The 7781-nt window shown below is 33.3% G+C and overlaps 1 protein-coding gene across 1 annotated transcript in view; it reads left to right on the top strand.

The window, feature by feature from the left end:
* The window catches only part of LOC108972034, a gene marked incomplete at its 3' end in the record, with an annotated part of 41805 nt that continues 34024 nt past the window's right edge, over positions 1-7781 (top strand). Inside the window, exon 1 of the mRNA XM_018938461.1 lies at positions 1-428. The remainder of the gene's footprint in view (positions 429-7781) is intronic.

Here is a 7781-nt window from a genome sequence, read left to right as displayed (position 1 = left end):
TTCCCATCCTCATTGCCGCGCTTTATGGTTAGTATGCCACTACCAGTCTGTTGGTTAAGTCAGACAAGCCCGAGTGATCGTTTAGTGTTCGTACGGTTTTGAATATTGAAAAACTTGTTTGGGATGTAATTTTCGGCTTCGGACACGTACATATAATATCATTGTGATTTTATGGCATTTTTTCATTGTTGTGTTTGCTTTAGGTATTTTATATAAATAAATACTCACAGTAACATTATAAATGAAAATGAAAAAAAAAAATATGTACTGCGGTCAAATGTAAAGAATGAATATATCATGTACTAAAATTCAGAGAACAAATTATTAAAAACATACATATGTTACAATGTACATATTTATATTAGTACATTCCTCGCATTACAATACTGTCGCAAACTCTTAAATGTAAATTTGTGGGAATAAAAAAGGTGAGCATGAATGTACATACACACATACTAAGAGATACATATGTATGTACGTATATAATCAATAGGATTGGTTTACATCAATTCAATGATGGGAGGAATATAAAGCTGCACACTATATTTTGCATAAGTGATCAACATGACTTGAGCCTACAAGTATTTAGCATAGAGCATCACTTGATTTATCGTGGAAATCACTAGTAATAGTTTAATATACAATAATGAATATTGCTGTTTAACATAGACGAACGTTTTTAGAAAACATTTAATTTTATTTTTAAGAAAAACCCAATATGAATAAGACCTTAAATGTAACTAAAGCTGAAACTACACAACTTGCGTAAGCGTACATAGTAATACGCTAAGCTGAATTATTTCTACTTATGTGCAGGAGTGCGTATATCCAACAAAGCAACACAACAAACGATAAAAACTGTCAACGTAATCAAACTCACGCTATGGTGTTCTTTGAATTTTATTTAGCGCAATGCTACGATTAAGGTTTATTCACACACAACTTTTGCTTGGCTTCGTTTCAGACGTGTGCTTTGATACACTATGCTTTTGAATGAATTCGTTCAAATCGAGGCAAAGTAAAGCAAAGCAACTTTCACAATTTTACGCTTTGACAAGAAAAAGTAGGCATTTTTATTCGAGAGAAACATGGACTGTAAAGTTTTCATTTCAAAGCGAGGAAAGCCACTACGCCCACGCAAGTCATATACATACATAATTTCAATAAAATAGCGTATGGTAAATAACGTTCTCTTTTTAATCATTTACTTTGTCGTAACCTACTGATCCGCAGGAAAACCTCACAGCCTTGAATTTACTAGTTAATTTAAGATGTAAATCCATTAGTGCAAAATGAACTAATTGGTACCAAGGGAACTGACGGGGCATTATGAAAACATAGCAGATTAATTTGAATTACATATGTGTGCACGGCACGATTCCGATTACTTTGGCGGAGGAGTAAAAAAAGCCGAATTTCCGTGTAAATGGGGTATGTCCGGATAGGGGAGCTTCTCCAGAGGAGGAATATCAAAAAATAATAAACTACTTATATTTTTTAAATATTCACGATGAAAAGTTCAAAAATATGCATTAATAACACAAGGTATTTCTCTATCTTCCATTAAATTTAGTCACGTTTTTCACTCTGTATATTTAAATATACACTCTAAACATTGAAATAAGTTCACATTTCAATTCTATTTTGTAATATTTCACCTAAATTTATTAATTTAAAAATCACTTAGCGAACTCGTCGTTGCACAGGTTAGATTGTTTACAATTATGAGGAAAACGAGCGTTACCACATCTTAAACACCAAATATGTAGGATTCTTAACGATTTTTTTTTTTTTTTTTTTCTCTTTTTTTTTTTGCGTGATTCTTTTTTAACATTAATTATAATAAAAAATACTTTCTAACAGTTTTTAAGTTATAATTGAGTTCGCGGCCGCGCTTTAAAAAAATAACCCTGGCCGAGCGAATACCCGGGGGGACTTTCGCGGAGTACTCCTTTCTGCGTTAAAAATAAAAAAAATATATTGAGTTTTTGTTATAAAGTGGTTATATTTGTAGGTTACCATGGACTCATATTGAAATAAAATTTTAATTTTCGTTATAAAATGGATAAAATTTTGTTTTATATCTGTCAGCGATTTCCGTTTATTTTTGATTGTACATTGTTTTGTATTTTAGGTGACATACATCAATTTTTATATTTAAAATATGAGTTTCGGATATAAAGTGGTTATATTTGTTGGTTACCATGCACTCTTATTGAAATAAAATTTGAATTTTCGCACTGTACTAATATACTTTACACTTTATTACGTAATATTATTATATATTACTTATATTATTATTTAATATTACTAATATAATATTACTTATTTGCTTAATAAATTTAAAAAAGAAAATAATTTTTAAAATGCAGATCTTTTAGGTAAAAAACCTGCTAAAAGTGTAAGATATGGAGTTATTTACAAGTTTATAGTGTAATTTAATTAATTTGAAGTGAAAGATGTGAATAAACTGTATTTAATGTGGTGAAATAGCGTCTTGAAATGTGCGAATTTTTGAACTTTAAGGTCGAATATCTCCAAAACTAAGCGTTTGCGGTACCTATAACTCTCTATATTTTTTGATCAGGAGGTTGGAATCTTTCCAACGGTACCTTCAGATCGCGGCGCCAAAGAAATCGGAATTGTGCCTAAAAGTATTTTCGTATTTCTAATCAAACTAATTTTTGTATATTTTTAATAACAAATAAATAAGGAAATATGTAAAATTTTCATTTAATTTTTGGCTTGAGTGGCATTGTTCACTTTCAAAAATTTCAAAATATAGCAGATTTCTTCATTATTTTTACTCACTTTTGAACAGCTGTGACTTTTTCAATTTCCCCAAATTTATTTTTTTAGTAAAATGAAGATTAAAATCTCACCTTTCCAACACTATATGGTATGACACAATGTGAGCAGCAATGGAGATACATGTGTATACGACTGCAATGACTTACTTCTATTGACAAAATACAAAAATACTCTTTCGACTACCCAACGTACATTGTACATACATACATATGTATGTATATACATGTATAACAAAAAGAAAGTGTTTTAGGTGGATCCGATGGTTCTTTCTTTTTGACCGCATATGTATGTATAGTATATATTGTATTATTGGAATGGGCACGATTCCGATTACTTTGGCGGAGGGGTAAAAAAACCGAATTTCCGTAGAAATGGGGTATGTACGGATAGGGTAGCTTCTCCAGAGGAGGAATATCTAAATTCAAAAATTTGCACTATGAACTCATGTTATTTCTCTGTTTCACTAAACTTTTTCACGTTTTTTTATATGTACATATGTATATATAAATATAATACACACTGTAAGCATTGAAATAAGCTCATATTTCACATTTATTTTGTAATTTTTCAGCTAAATTTAGTAATTTAAAAATCACTTATCAAATTTATGGCTGATAAGTTTAGAGTGTTTATATTTATGAGGAAAACCAGCTTTGCCACACATTAAAAACCAAAAGTGAGGGATTTTTCAGCTTTTCACAGCGTTTTCTTTGTTTGTTTTTTCGAGTGATTCTTTTTTCTTTATTAGTTATAAAAAAACGATTAAGAAGATTTTACATTTACATATATACATGAATATATAATAGAGTTGGTGGTTATCATGCACTCATTCCATTTATTTTTGATGATACATTGTTTTGTATTTTAGGTGACGATACATATATTTTTATATTAAAAATTAAAGATTTCGTTCTGTACTTGTATTCTTTACACTTTATTACGTAATATTATTATATAATGAGAAAAAGAGGAATTTCAGCGAATTGCCTTATTATCATATGGCAGCGCTCCATTTCGTCGTAATTTTTGGTAAATAAATGAGGTTTAAACGAGTGTAAAATGTAATTTTTAAAATAACGATTTTTTAGGTAAAAAAAGCCTACTAAAAGTGTAGAATGTGGATTTATTTAAAAAAAGTGTATAGTGTATTTTAAATAATTTGAAGTGAAAAATGTGCATAAAGTCTGTTCAATGTGGTGAAATAGCTTATTGAAATGTTCGAATTTTTGAAATTTAAGGACGAATATCTCGTAAACTAAGCATTTGCGGTGCCTATAAACCTGCATATTTTCCAATCAGGAGGACTTCCTATTTCCATCGGTACCTTTAAATCGCGGCGCCAAATAAATTGGATAAAATTTCAATTCTTGTGTAGCTATTGCAATATACATATATATATGTATGTAGGTATAAGTTATGCGCGGAACACAATGCTCGCGACAGACTGCAGCAGCACGACAGTGAACTGAAAACGGCGTTGTGAATCCTGCTACATGAACGTTTGTGAGAGGGCAGCAACATAACAATGGCCGGCATGTACACAAAACAACGCAGTTGTCCATTTTGCATGTACACAATTTCGTTGCGGCCATACTAATACCTTGCATTTCAATGAATAACTTAACTGCTTCCCCCGGCGGGTACTGCGTCGAATACTTTCAGATCTCGAGTGTTTTCGTCCATCCGGACAACATGACCTAGCCAGCATAGACGCTGTCTTTTAATTCGCTGAACTATGTCAATGTCGTCGTATATCTCGTACAGCTCATCGTTCCATCGAATGCGATATTCGCCGTGGCCAATTGCTTCACAATTGCCTACTCAGTCCGAAGTAGCACCTGTTGGCAAGAGTTCTCCCGTGTTAGATTTCTAGGCTGACATTGTTGGTGGTGTTTACGCTGGTTCCAAGATAGACGAAATTATCTACRACTTCAAAGYTATGACTGTCAACAGTGACGTGAGTGCCAAGACGCGAGTGCGACGACTGTTTGTTTGATGACAGGAGATATTTCGTCTTGCCCTCGTTCACTGCCAGACCCATTTGTATTTCTTCCTTGTCCAGTCTGGAGAAAGCAGAACTAACGGCGCGGGTGTTGACCCCAATGATATCAATATAATCAGCATACGCCAGCAGCTGTACACTCTTATAGAAGACGGTACCTTCTCTATTTAGTTCTGCAGCTTGAACTATTTTCTCCAGAAGCAGGTTGAAAAAGTCGCACGTAAAGGAATCGCCTTGTCTGAAACCTCGTTTGGTATCGAACGGCTCGGAGAGATCCTTCCCGATTCTGACGGAGCTTTTGGTGCTGCTCAACGTCAGCTTACACAGCCGTATAAGTTTTGCAGGGATAACAAATTCAGACATCGCGGCATAAAGGCAGCTCCTTTTCGTGCTGTCGAAAGCAGCTTTGAAATCGACGAAGAGGTGGTGAGTGTCGATTCTCCTTTCTGATTGGTGGTTTTTCAATCCGGAGACAACCAGGTAGCTTGATGTATCTTCTTATGCTGGAATCTAGTACTACAGATGACCTTCGGGCCCCGGCGAAGTCGATCAGCCTCAACCCATTTGGGGATTTTTCCTCGTGGAGGCTGAATTTACCGACCGTAGTGCCAAAGATACCTTCTTTGTCCACCCTGGCGTTAAAGTCGCCAAGCACGGTATGGATTACTGCTTAAGGTAATAATATACTCTCCTCCAAAATTGTTCAGATCGGATTGCTATAGCTTATAGCTTTCATTAAAACTGAACACATCGTTACCAAAAGAAATGCACCTGTGAAGGATTTGGTTTATTTTTATTGATAATTATGTTTTTTGACTATGTTATAGAAAATTTAATATTTGTTATCGACATATTTATTTTCAATCAAGTGTAAAAAATCTCTGAATAATGAAATGTAATTGATTTTGTGCCTGTCACAAAATCGCAAAATCGTCTCAACTCTGAAAAATTGTCTCTAACTGAAAATTTCAAATTTAGAGACTTGAAACCATATCACAGTACAGAATCGCACGGTAAAAGTACTTAACTGATAGGTGGTTGCTAACCTAGAAAATCTATGCGAAACATATAAGTTACAAAATATATTGGCATTAATTCGTAAATATTTATTTACATATGTACATGATTTTTTTGCGTAAGTGCTTAACACATAGAGCCGACAGACTGCAAACGACATCTGCCAAATATTAATATACACATGTTCTAAAGGACGCAGTTATTTAGACAGCTGCCGACTACACGACTGTAGGCCGACAGTTGTCGCTCTCGCTTACTTCAAAATATTCTTATATTTGCCAACGACAGTAGGACGACAGCTTCTTCAAAGCTCTAACAAACCTGACGTTTTTTTTACAAATAAAAGCATAAAATAGCTCTGTTATATCATTTGTAATAACAATTGATAATTTAAAACAACTAAATTTACCTATGTACTTATTTTCTGCAGAGAAAATTTCACTTTGAACAAAATATTAAAATTTCATTGAAGTGAAAGGTATTAGTATGTCCACAGCGAAATTGTGTACATACAAAATGGACAGCTGTGTTGTTTTGAGCACATGCCGGCCATTATTATGTCACTGTCTTCTTGCAAATGTTCATGTAGAAGGATTCACGACGCCATTTACAGTTCACTGTCGTGAAATAAGCGCTTCAATTTAACGTTTGGCAAAACGTATGAAATTTGCACATCTTTTGTGAATGTGTTGGAACTGTCGGAAAAACCAGTATCCTCCAAAGATTGTTTCAAAATTGAATATGAATATTGTTATGTACATACATAAATGTATGTACATATATACAGAGAGTATACCACCAAAGTGTTAATTAAAGTTAAATTTTTATATTCTTGCAACATGTTACTACAGAGTACAAGTATAGTAGTTTTGTTCACTTTACAGTTGCATGTATCGCATAAATCTAAAGGAGATATACATACATATATACATATATGGTTATATATACATAAATGATCACAATGAGGAAACGAGTTGAAATCCAAGAGACTGCCTGCCCGTGAAAACTGGATCCCAAAAATGAGGGGCACCTGCGATTTGAAAACCTTTGAAAAGTGGTACTTATCAATAAATACAAATAACCTATGTACATACATACATATATCACCTAAATTTACATAGGACAAAACCACATATTGGGTTTCTTAAAAACTACTAAAAGGGCGATAAATTAGTAAATGACTGCGTCAGAGACATTCAATTTTACACTCCAGATGGTAGGAGAAGGCTTTATATGAACTCGTATCAAATTTAGACTATGAGCAGTACCTTACCTTAATACATTTAAATGTAAATAGAGACCTACCCGAACGCTCTCAATCAAATTTGGTACATAAAATTTTTTTGATATTCCTAATCGGACTTCAACAATCATTCGAATTTTCGAACATTTGGCTGACTTTACTCCATGTTAATCGGTGGTGGCATGTGAAGAACCTTAGTCAAACTCAGAGAGCATTAATTTTGAATGTCGCATGCTAATTGTATGTGGTATTGGCTCAAATAGATAGGCTAATTATATAAAATAAAATAAATCGTTTAGAATCTAATGGGAGAGTATGGTCTTGGAACGACAAAAATGTCAACTTTTCTGTCTGGTACAAATTTTTCTGCCACAGTAGCATTTTATTTAGTAGCTATTATTAGCAAATGCATTTAATTAATTGAATACCAGACAAAAATGTAAAGTCCCGATTGGGCTGATTACGTCCATCTATGAACGAGCTCATACCTTTTTTACTAAGGAACGCATATTCCAACTTTCATCGACATACATATCTCAATAACTTGCACGGATTTCAACTCGTCTCGTCATCCTAATCAATTCTTATATATACTACATACATATATTCGTAACCCAATGTCTATCTCGATTAATTTTAGATGATACAGACGTGTTCGAAATAATAAGAACAACCAAAGTGAATATCGAAATCATTGAATAAAATTTT

The sequence above is a fragment of the Bactrocera latifrons genome, unplaced genomic scaffold (assembly GCF_001853355.1).
Source record: "Bactrocera latifrons isolate USDA-ARS-PBARC rearing strain unplaced genomic scaffold, ASM185335v1 scaffold_373, whole genome shotgun sequence".
NCBI lineage: Eukaryota > Metazoa > Arthropoda > Insecta > Diptera > Tephritidae > Bactrocera > Bactrocera latifrons.
Note: the sequence above shows the minus strand (reverse complement) of the source record. Positions and strands in the feature narration are given on the sequence as shown.